Below are 12,958 nucleotides of genomic sequence, written 5' to 3'. Positions count from 1 at the left end.
CTTCGAAAACTCTTGAGCTTATTCGCCAATGTGGTTTGGCGCATGCCTCAGGCAACCGCATGCTAGCGTCCGAGCTCGCAAAGCAGTGAAGAGATGCGATCAAGGAAGACCTCAAAGAGAGAAGAGCAGAAGTACTGGTAGAAGCGGCAGAAGCCGGGAAAAGTATTCGTAACGCCCACCTGTCCTTCATCAACTACAAGACCAAGATGACTGCCCTCCGACGTCCTGATGGATCTATCACATCCTCCAGAATGGCAATGGAAAAGATTATCCATGACTTCTACTCAAATCTCTTCGATAGCCATGTCCACTTGCCGACATACCAAATTCCACAGAATGGATATGTTGTTCCCAACAAGAAATGAACAGCACCCGGCCCAGACAAGGTCAGACCTGAACACCTGAAGAACCTGCCGTCACTACTCATCAATACACTGGCTCTACTCTTCACACACTACCTGTCTGGATGCAAGGTTCCATCCCAGTGGAAAACCAGCAGGATCATACTACTGTTCAAGAAGGGAGATATCCATGACATTGGCAACTATCGCCCGATCTGCCTATTGTCTGTCATCTACAAGTTGTTCATTCGAGTCATCCTAAATAGGATTGGCAGAACACTAGACGAAGGTCAACCATGCCAGCAAGCAGGGTTCCGCAAAGGATTTAGCACCATCGACCATATCCACACGATAACCAAGCTCATGAGGTTTCTCGGGAGTTCAAGATGCCGCTCTGTTTAACGTTCATTGATTTAAAGAAGGCCTTTGATTCTGTTGAGATGGAAGCGGTCATTGAAGCCCTAGCCAATCAGGGCATTCAAGCCCAGTACATCAAGATCCTCCGAGAGCTGTATTGCGGATTCACTACCAGGATCTCACCATTCTACAAAGAGGTGATCATTGATGTCAAGAGAGGGGTTCGACAGGGTGATACCATTTCTCCAAAACTCTTCAATGCCACCCTCGAGAACATCATGCGACGACTGGAATATGAAGGAATGGGAGTGAAGATAGATGGTCGGCAACTACACCACCTCCGCTTTGCTGATGACATTGTTTTAATAACACCAAACATCAGCCAAGCAGCACAAATGCTGGCCGACTTTGACCATGAGTGTGGAAAGGTAGGACTACAGCTGAATCTTACAAAGACAATGTTTATGAGAAACAGCCTCGTTCCTGATGCCCCATTCGCTCTCAACGGAATGACCATCTCCAAACGCAACAGTTATGTGTACCTAGGTCGAGAAGTCAACATGACAAATGACCTGGCACCCGAACTGCGCAGGAGGAAGAGAGCAGCTTGGAACGCCTTCAAGAGCACCGAAGAAATAGCTAAGAGGACGATGAACCTCTGGCTCCGGGCACATCTCTTTGATTCTACTGTTCTTCCTGACTTAACATATGCCTCAGAGACCTGGGCCCTACGAAAACAGGATGAGAACGCTATTTAGGTCTCCCGAAGAAGAATTGAAAGAGCTATGCTTGGAATATCACATTTCACTCAAATGAGAGAAAGAATCCGGAGTTCCGACATCCTTCAACGATCAAGAATCAGGGACGTTGTCTCGTTTGCCAATGTGTCAAAATTCAGATGGGCTGGTCACGTAATGAGATTTAAAGACGACTGCTGGACTAGAGCTGTTACCGACTGGATTCCACGGGATGTCAAAAGACCGCGTGGCTGCCCACCTACCAGATGGTCAAACTTCTTCATCAAGATCATGAACGATCGGTTTGAGGCTCTTCATGTTCCTAGAGGGAACAGATGCCATTGGACTACACTAGCACGCAACAGGGACAAATGGAGACGTTACTGGCTCCTGCTCGAGCAAATCGACGATTAACGGGAAGTTAGGTGATTAAGTGATTAAGTCCATATTGTTTTAAAAGATACTGAACTAGTAAATATTTCCACACGTACTGGATGTTGGTTGTGTTTTTTCTTGACATCCACACCATTTTTTAAAAATAATTTGTGCCAGTCTCAATGGTGTGACATGCTATACCCCTTGTTTTGATTTGTATTTCCCTACTGCTTAGTATTAAGAGTATTCTGTACTATAACTCTTGGCCATAACTATGTATTTTTGAGTAAGTATCTGCTTTTCTCTTCTCATCTTTAATTTCAAATTTGGAAGTTAAGTTTTGGAAAGCTTTATATATCTTGTGTGTTAAATTTTTGTTACATGAGTGGTGGCCAGAATATATATTCTCAGTCTGTGGGGTGTCTTTTTATTCTTGTCATCACTCCTTTTGCAGTGCAAAAGCTTCTTCATTTGATGTTTTATCATTTGTTTTTCTTGGCTTCTGTTTGCTTGACCAATGACATAGATTCATAGAAGATGCCTTTTGTTTCAATGTCCTGAATGCTTCTGCGTATATTTTCTGCATTATAATTTGTGAATTAATATATAATATCTAGATATAGTCCACTCTTAGTTGACTTCTGTGCATGGTGTGAGACTAGGGGTCTGCCTTTATTTTTTCATTTAAAGCATGTGACTAAATTCTTTCCCAGTGACATTTGTAGAGGGATATTTCATCATTTCACATCATACTTGTGCTCCCTTGTTGAAAATTAGTTGTCCATATAACTGAGCATCTTTCTCTGTATTATTGATTCTTTACATCTGGTATGAGAGACTTTATTTTTATTGACTTAGTTTTAATAAAAAATATTGATGATTATTTTCCATATACATAATTCCAACACCACACCCAACACTAATGTACATATCTCCTTCCGCCAAGGATCTTAATACCTCTCACTTTTAACCCACCTAACTCAATTGTGCGGATCAGATCTACTCTTGTATCTTGTAATATCTTTGACTTTCTGTTGCTACATTATTGTGTATCTTTAAGTCCCACAAATGAGAGAGACATTTTCTTTCTGTGAGTCTGTCTTTATTCCATTACCTCACAGTTTTGATTACTATAAGGTTATAATTTAAAGTTGGGGAAAGTAAAACCTCCCATCTACTTATTTTCTATGATTGATTTTGTTATTTCGTTTGTTCTATTACTTTATATTAAATAGAATTTGATCTGTCTTTTTAATAACAACTTTATTAAATCTTTAGAGTATTTTCTGTAGGGATTGTCATGTTTGACAATATTAATCCTTCCAATCCGTGAACAGGGAGGGTTTACATTTTCTTGGGTATTATTTTTTTCTTTTAGTAGCAATTTATAATTTTCTTTGAAGAAGGATTTTACCTCATTTGTTAAGCTGATTCTAAGGTAGCTGACAATTTTAGTACAACTGTGAGTGTTATTTTTATTTCTCTTCTATTTAAGTTTTTATATTATAATGTTTTTCATTTATACCTGTTGATTTTCTAGTATTTCACATTACTATAGACATTTATTGTTTCTTTAAAAATATTGTAAGTTCCTCAGTTTCCTAAGTATATTACCATCACCAAATAGTGATAGTTTAAATTATTTTTCACTCTGGATTCCCTTAAGTCTATTTCTTGTGTGATTCTTTGGCAAGAACTTCTGATACTTGAGTGAATAATAGGTAAGAACTGGAAGCCATGTCATATTCCTGGACTTAGCTAGAGGGTTTTCACTTTTTTTTACCATTCAGTAAGACATAGCCATGTCTTTGTGATAAGTGGCTTAACTATATTGAGAAAGTTCCTTCTATCCCCAATTTTTTGAGACTTTTTCTCAAGAATGTGTGTTGATTTTTTTTCAAATGGTTTTCTCAGCAAAAAATTATATTATAATATTTGTTTTTTATTGACATTGTACATTGTTTTTATTTATTTGCATGTGTAAAACCATCCTTGTTTCCCTGGGATAAACACCGTTTGGTCATGGTGTGTGATCTCTTTGAAGTATTGTCCTATTTTAATTATTAATATTTTGTTGAGCATCTTTGCTTCTATGTGCATTAGGAATATTGATATATAGTTTTCTCCGTTTTTTAGTTTTGGGGTATCTCTTGGCAATGATCAGTGTTGACTCCTGGTTCTGCACTCAAGAGTTACTCATGGTGGTGCTCATGGACTATATACAATGCCCAGGATCAAACCTAAGTTGGTCATGTGCAAGGCTAGCACTTAATCCTCTACACTCTCTCTTCCAACCCTATTGTTTTATTTCTTAGTGATATAGCTGTCACATGGTACCTTTCACTGAAGAATTACTGTTTGGGGGACTTTCTAGAAGAAGTTGAGAAGGATTGAAATAAGGTTTTCTTCACAATTTAGAAGAAGACCTCACTAATAAATAAGCCTATCTTGGCCCAGGCTTTTGCTTTTAAGGAGGCTTTTGATTATCATTTTAATTGCCTTGCTAGTAGTTGGTATCTTCAAGTTGTCTGTTTCCTACTTATTCATCTTTGGAAGGTTATGAGTTTATAAGTTTATCTATTTCATCTAGATTGTCAATTTCATAGGATAAAGATTTCCATTTTCATAGTCTGAAAGTCTGACTAGTCTCCTGCCCCCGTGCCTGGCTGTTCCTCACCGGGGCCCCTTGGAGGGGAGCGGGTTGAGCTTTCCTCCCCGCCCCGACTGGGGCTCCGGCAGCCGAAGACCTCCAGGACCAGCCACCACCATGCTGAGACCACTCTCCGCACACATGAAGGTACTGGCAGAGGGACAAATCCACGCGGGTTCCAGGGCCGAGATCTCCAAGCCTACTTGGATTGGAGTCGAGCATCCTCCACTCAGATCCTGTCGCAGCCACGCGACATCTTATCAGGACATCTTTTTATGACATCTTATTATCTCATTCCTACTTTGGACAAACTTGCAGGCTATAGAATGTAGCCTGCCCACAGGGCAGAGTCTGGCAAACTCCCCATGGCGTACCAAATATGCCAAATACCAGTAACAATGATGGGTCTTATTCTCCTAAAGAGCCTTGAATATAATCTCAGGGCTAGGATGAAAGAGACGTTACTGGGGCCTGCTCGAGGCAATTGACGAAAGATTTCCATAGTGATCTCTGAAGATACTTTGAATTTCTGGGATATGTTGTAATTGTCTTCTTTTTTAATTTTTGAGTTAGCTTATTAGAATCTTCTGTTTTTTATTTTGTGAATCTATCTGGTGGTTTTCTGATCGTGTTAATTTTCTCAAAGAACCAGTTCTTAGTTTCATTAATGTTTTAAAATGATTTTTATTGTTTTTAGTTTCTATTCGGTTTATGATTTTGCTCTAAGGTTTATTACTTCCTTCTTTCTGCTTGTATTAGGTACTTTTGTTGGCCTTTTTCTGTCTGCTGAATATGTACTATTAATTTGTTATTTGTGTCCTTTCTTTCTACCTGCTGAATACTAGTATTGTTGTGAACTTCACTATTACTACCACTGTTGTTTTATTTGTTCCATAAAGTCATATCTTCAACCTCATTTGTTTCTTGGATATTTATTTCTTCTTTGATTTTTCTCTTTGACCCACTAGTTGTTCAGTAGCAAGTTCTTTTATTTCTAAATGTTTGAGTTTTTCTTTCTAATGCCTGGTTGTGATAAGTTTCAACTTTCAAAGTCTCATGGTCTATGAGGATAATTTATATGATCTCTAATTTCTTTTATATTCTGGAGATATGTTTTGTGACAAAGCATGTGTTCTATCTCTGAGGATGTTCAATGCTCACTGCAAAATAATATGTATGGAAAAGTTGGGGTCATGAAGTACTCTTTCTATGTCTATTAGGCCTATCTCTTACATATCTTCTTTTAGGGCGAATGTTCTATTACGTTATGCCAGTTTTTTATTTTATTTTTTAATTGAGTCACCATGAGATACATATTTACAAACTATTTATGATAAGGTCTCAGCCATACAATGATTCAACATCCATTCCTCCACCAGTGTCCATTTCCCACCACCAATGACCCTAATTTTCCACCTGCCATAACCCAGCCTGCTACTATGGCTCTATGACAGGCTCCCTTTCTCTCTTTCTCTCCCTCTCTTACTCTCTCTTGCTCTCACTCTCTCTGTCTCTCTCTTTTTGTCTCTCTGTCTCTCTCTCCTTCTGGTCTAGAACACATATTCTGAGAGGTTATCATATTTGTTCCTTTATCTACTTTCAGTATACAGTTTCTATCCAGAGTGATCATTTCTAACTATCTTTGTCATTAATGGTCCCTTCTCTATCCCAACTGCCTTCTCTCCCAGCACTTGAGGTAGGCTTCCAAGTGTAGACTAATCCTCCTTGCCCTTGTTTCTATTGCTCTTAGATATTAGTCTCATATGTTTTCTATATTCCATAAATGAGTGCAATCATTCTATGTCTGTCCTCCTTCTGACTCATTTCACTCAGCATGATACTCTCCAAGTCCATCCATTTATAAGCAAATTTCATAACGTTATTTTTCCTACTACATAGTATTCTGCTGTGTAGATGTACCATAGTTTCCTTAACCAGTCGTCTTTTCTCAGGCACATGGGTTTTTTTTTTTTAAATTTTGTATATAGTGACTAGGGCTGCACTAAACATAGAAGTGCAGATGGCATTTCTGCAGTGTGTTTTTGGGTCCCCAGGGTATATTCCTATTGCAGGGTCCTATTGAAGTTCAATTTCTAGCTTTTTTTTTTTTAGAACAAAACAGGTATATTTATATTTGGACTACTGATACAGAGGATAGTGTGGTATGAATGGATAGTATGAATGACAAATAATACAAATAGAGTTTATTTGAAATAAAAATGCTTATACAGCTCTGTAGTTCACTCATAAATGAACTCTTGCTTGACGTTTTTTTACTCAGCAAAAAAGAAAAGCTGAAGCACAAACACCCTATTTTGGACATGTATTTAGAGAAAGAAAGACACTATTTGGTTTTAAAAAAACTGACCTTCCTTAAGGTCTGGTCATATAAGTGTAAACAATGTAAATGAGTCCACTATTACCAGCTGTCATATCACATCTATGTCACCTGTGCATAAAGATTATACAAAACCTGCCACTAGAGGCTTGCTATATCACAGTTACCTTTGGCAGGCAGGACTGAGGAAGAGTAATTTGGAACAAGTTTTATAACCTATTTAAAACAGATCACCAGTGTTCCCCGAAATAACTGGTTACAATAGATAGATAGACATTGCCTGGAAGTTACCCTTTTCACTTTGTTTCATTATCACATTTTGTTTGTGTTTGATTCACTTTCTTATATAATCCTGCCAATATATTAAAGCACAAAATATCAATACCTACTTTTCCTTCAACATCTGCATTTTTAAGTTTTATACTCTACTACATCCTTAGTATGTCAGCAGTTCCTGAATATTTAAAAAAATGATTAAAAACTCTTCTGTAAATGCAGATGTCTATAATTATAATAGTACTAGAGGGAAGGAGACAAGGCAAGAAAAAAAAGCAAATGCTTTTATGGGCAGGGAACGTGGCTCAAATCTTTGGATTCAAAAACAAATTTCTCAGAGAAGCTGGTTATTATGCAATGTACAGAAACTTACTTCGCTCCATCCCAAAAGGACTTGAAAAGTCCTAATCCAAACTTTTAAAGGCTACAGTTGAGATGTTAAAAATGATTAAAGCAGTCAGAGGGAAATGTCTTCCATTAAGCCATAGTTGGTAGCATAGTTCCCAGCTGCTGGTGGATCAGTACAGACCACTGAAGTATAAGAAGTGCTCTGAAGGATAAAGGTAGAAAAGTACTGACCAAATGACCTGTCTACATCAGTAATGGGACTTTATGGATAGAAAAATTTCCTAAATAGAATGACTCCAGGATAGATCAATGTTTCTATCATTAAGTGTTGCAAAATTTAATAAAATATTTACAAGTAGATATAGTGAAAAAGAAAATTAAAAGGCAAAAAAATCACAAAAGAAACAAGACAATACTATATAGGTCCAACAGTATTCCATGAGACTAGAAAACCTGTTAACTTTGAAAGCCCTAGAAAAAATCACTCTTGTTTATAAATCACTTATATATTGAATGATCACATGTTGAATCCTTTCTTTTCATGTAACGAAGAGCCCTGCATTCAGCCTTTAAGCATTTTGCATTTCCTTCCTGATCTTGTAGCTGAGGATCTTTCTCCAGTCAATCTTGGTGTGGGTCACCGGAACTGCTGGCACAAGGCCTTGAACATGGTGTCTGACATTATTTGGTAGTTCTCACTAATTGCTGTCTGATACTCATTTTCTGCATGCTTTATGATTTTAATAAATTCCTTGGCAGTTTGGACTTCATTCGAAACAGTTACTGAATCTTGTACATCTTTATGACTAACTGAACATTTCCATCTTCATAATAGTGAACCTGTATTTTAAGTACTCCCACCACTTGAGCTTTAGGTGGTGTGATGGCGAACTTCCACTCTGATCTCCAACAACCATTCCAGAAATTTTTAGGCTGAAACTGCTGGCTTTCAATGCATGCAATAATGGTCTGTTGGCCATCTATAGTTTTAGCATAAACAGTACAGAAGCCGTTGGAATAGTGATTTTTCACATAGGCCCTTAAAGCACTGTCACAGAATTCTCTCCACGACTTCAGACTACCATCTGTGTCCTAGGGCGGGGGAGTCACTGGCTTCTTTCCATAAGTGATCAAACTTAAAGGAAATCTTCTTTCTTGGATCTAAAAATCTGCTACTGCCCAGGTCTCCATGTTCTGTAATTAAAACCTGATCTTCATATCCTTCTATCTTCACAGGCGTGAACTGATCCATGTTATATTGGGTAAATGCAGTGCTGCCCCTTCTCTGAGGAGATTCTCATTATTAAGTAGTAGCCGGACATCATTGAACACTTCGTTAAATTCTCCTGGGGGTGCATGAGTAATGAATTTTGCAGCTATACGTACTTTCTCCTCATCCGACACCCGATCCTCGAAGTCAGCCATCTTGGCTGCCAATTTTTAGCTTTTTAAGGAATATTCATATTGTTCTCCAAGAAGGTTGGACAACATGGCATTCCCACAAACAGTGAAGAATACATTAAAGCTAAAGACATCTTCAAAGGTGAAACACCACTGACCAAACACCACTGACAAAGAAACAAATGGGAGTACATTAAACTCAAAAGCTTCTGCACCTCGAAAGAAACAGTGACTAAGATACAAAGACAGCTTAGAGATTGGGGAAATATATCTACTCAATACCCATCTGATAAGGTGTTAATATCCAAGATATATAGGGCACTGGTAGAACTTTACAAAAAAAATTCCAACTCCATCAGAAAATGCAGACAAGAGGCACACAGCCACAGAGAAGAAAGGCCGCAGGGGGGCCTCCACAGCTACCAAGAATGCTCTGGGTCCCGAAGAGAGCCGAGATCACTGGGAAGTCCCAGATAGGGTAAGTGTCGCATCCCGCCTCCTCCAGAGGGAACCCCGGTGACCATGAGCCTCTACAAGCATAGCTCGCTTATGCAGGAACCAGGACTCTTACTCCAAACCGTGTGGCCTCTTATGAAGCTGGGCGACATCTTCTTATATATAAAGTGGTCAGTGGAAAGTAAATTCTCCAAGGTTTCTCCCTGAAAATAAGGCTTAATTGTTTTACAAACCACAACACCGAATAGGAAAGAGAGAACAAAAGGGAATGCCCTGCCACAGAGGCAGGGTGGGATGAGGATGGAATGGGGGTGGGAGGGTTACTGGGATCCGTGGTGGTAGGAGATGGTTACTGGTAGAAGGATGGGTATTCAAAATAAATAAATAAATTTAATTAAAAAATGCAGACAAAAATGAACAGAAACTTCCTCAAAAAAGAAATACAAATGGCCAAAATACACATGCTGTACATTGATAATAATCAGGGAGACACAAATCAAAACAACAATAAGATATCATATAACACTACAGAGATTGAAAAACATCAAAATAAACAAGAGCATCCAGTGTTGGCATTGATGTGGGGAGAAAGAAATTCTCCTTTACTGTTTTGCCTAGTTTTACAGAGTTGTCTACACAGCAGACATAGAGAAGTGTTAAAATTGCATGTTTCTTATTTCTGTCAATGTATTTCTTTAGGTCTATAAGCCTTTATTTTAAATGTTTTGATTGTTATCATTAGATGCATCTAAATTCATTAATGCAAATTTATATTGATGTATGGTTCCCTTTGTCATTAAATAATAACTCTTCCTTGCAACTTTTAATGGTGTTTATGTACATGATAAATTACGACCACCTCAGATTTTTAGGAAATTGTTTATATGTAAAATTATTTACAAGTTTTGTTTTTTTTACCCTTTGATCACCCTGGTCTTCAGATAGATATTTTCCTGGCAAGCATTACAAAGTTGGTTCAGTTTTCTGATTTATCCTGCCACTCAGTACCTCTTGGTTAGCAAGTTCAGGCTATTGATACCAAGAGAGATTACTGGGATGAAGGAATTTATTATCATTTTGTGGAAGTTATATATGCTTGTGAAGTTTGTCTTGTCTTCTTAATAAATTCCTTTAATGCTTCTTTCAAAATTCGTTTTAAGGCTATGAACTTTCTATGCTATTGCTTGTCCATGAAGCTTTATATTGCTTCTTCATGTCTGAATAATAACCAAGCTTCATTTCACTGAGGTATTTAAAAAAAACTATATTCCACCATTCTCTTCTTTCCTGTAGTCTCATTTGATTGATCTGCTGTAAATTTGATGGGAGTTTGCTTGATTAAAATTTCCTTCTTTGATCTTGCTGTTTTTAGTATTCTGTCTCAGTCTTTTGCTTCTGTCATTCTAATTAGAAAATATGTTGGAGTCTTTCTCTTTGGGTTTGTTTTGGCATGGGCCCTTTATGCCTCTTTATGCAATCTATATGCAATATATGCATTTATACATCTAAATATCTTTATATATCTATATATATATGCAATACATGCAATGCTGTATGCAATCTATAACTTGGGGAAATTCTTATATATAATTTCATTGATAGTAGTTTGTCCATAAATTTCTCTGCGTATACTTTAGGGACTCCTATGAATCTTATATTTTATCTCTTGAACTCATCCCACAGATCTCTGGTCTGCTATTCATATATTTTCAAACTACTGCTTCCTTTCCTCATGTTCTGTCATTTTCTAGATATTTCCTGCATTTCTTGGAATTCACCGACTCTTTTTCTCAGTTGTTTTTCTGCTGCAGAGGCCTTCTTTTGTGCTATTTCACCCAGCATACTCTCTAAAACTGCTCCATCTGATTGTTTTCTCTTTCCGATCTTATAGCTTTTTGTGATTTATCAACTACCTCTATCATCGTTTTTCTGAGCTCATTAAATATACTCATCCTAGTGTCTCTGAAGCCATTATCCGAGAGGTTTTAGAGCTGATTGGTAGTGGTATAGACTTAAAGTTTATTATCTTCACTCATTAATCTTGATGGGTTTCAATGCTGCTTTCCAATTTTGTCTGTGTTTTCTGAGGGTGAATCTTTGTAGCTCAACCTTGTGGTATCATTCTGAGAGATACTGCTAAGTGTTGCTTTTTTCTTCCCCTGCAGGGCCTATTCCAGATATTTTTGAGGTTTTTTTTTTTTAATTATTTCTGGCTTGGCCTAGTCTGTGCTAAAAAGCTATCTTTCTGTGTGGTTTTGGCCCTCCCTCTCTTCTAACTGAAATTTAAAGTTCTCAATTTCTTACCAGTACTACTGCCTTGTGAAAGATTTAACGTTCTAAGATTTCTTACCAACCAAGCAGGCTGGTGAGTTTTTTCTGTTGGATAGGTGAATGGAGCTGGGAATTAAAAGCCAGTAAAGTGCTGAAAACAGCCAGAGCTAGAACAAGGTTGTGGGTTAAGAGAATGTGGTATAAGCGTGTCTAGTGTGAGCTGTAATTAATAGAGTTGTCATTTAGCAGTTTACAATGTTGTGTTTGGAAAAATACAGTGAGCATGTTAATGGGCACAATCCTTGTCTTAAGAGGCAATGATCACAATGATGATTGGTACTGATGGCGAATTGTAGAGTTTTCCTCACCTGAAAAAAAATAGCTGGGGTAGGAAATTTGGGGATGGGTTAATTCTTGCAGAAGCAGCATAGGGATTCAGGACAGGAGATGGAGGGCAGCTTGCCAAACTCACCCAAGGCCTAGCTAAAGAGAGGCAAGGGAAGACTGGGCTTAGGCGTGGATGATTTGCTCCCAGTTTGAATGAACCAGGAGAAAACCAGCTAAATGATTCCCCTTCTCACCTAAAAATGGCAGGGCTAGAGGTTTTGGGAGTGGAGAGAGTGTCCCCTTAGCACTGACAGGAGTAATTCCTGAGTGCAGAGCCAGGAGTAACCCCTGAGCATCGCCAGATGTGACCCAAAAAGCAAAAAAAAAAAAAAATTAAAAATGACTCTAAAATCATTTTAAAAGATTTGTTCAACTTTACCATATCACTTACATTATGGTTACTCTTCTCCAAATTTCACACTTTCAATCCTCTATTATGACATCTTGATGCAGGGTAGCAACAGTTCCCATTGTAACTGCTAGCAGGCAGAGGTTACATTAGGTATGATGCCCAGAAGAATTAATACTGAGAAATGGTTTTTGTGATCAGTTATTACTACATTTCATAGCCAAACAGAGGAGTTATTTTATTTCTATATAGACCTTGGCATATCTTATTTTCCTGTTAGATATCAAACCTATAGATTATATGTTAGGGCTTAAGAGATAGTAAGTGGATATGAAATTTGATTGCCACTAATCATCAGGGAGATGCAGATCAAAACAACAATGAGATACCATCTCACAGCACAGAGACTGGCACACATTCAAAAGAACAAAAGCAAATGGCGTTGGCGTGGATGTGGGGAGAAGGGGACTTTCTTTTACTGCTGGTGGGAATGCTGACTGATTCAGCCATTTTGGAAAACAATATGTACTTTTCTCAAACAACTAGAAACTGAGCTCCCATTTGACCCAGCAATACCACTTCTGGGACTCTATTCTGGAGATGCAAAGAAAATTACAGAAGAAATGACATCTGCATGTGTATGTTTATTATAGCACTATTTATAATGGCCAG

General features: G+C 38.0%; 1 pseudogene; it reads right to left on the bottom strand.

Annotated features, from left to right (window-relative positions):
• Positions 1-7,991: 7,991 nt before the first annotated feature.
• On the bottom strand, positions 7,992-8,847 carry LOC130017048 (F-actin-capping protein subunit alpha-1-like; annotated as a pseudogene).
• Between the last annotated feature and the right edge of the window lie 4,111 nt (positions 8,848-12,958).

The sequence above is a fragment of the Sorex fumeus genome, unplaced genomic scaffold, assembly GCF_029834395.1.
Source record: "Sorex fumeus unplaced genomic scaffold, SorFum_2.1 ptg000171l, whole genome shotgun sequence".
Lineage (NCBI taxonomy): Eukaryota > Metazoa > Chordata > Mammalia > Eulipotyphla > Soricidae > Sorex > Sorex fumeus.
The sequence above is the reverse complement of the archived record's forward strand: the minus strand, read 5'-3'. Positions and strand labels throughout refer to the sequence as shown.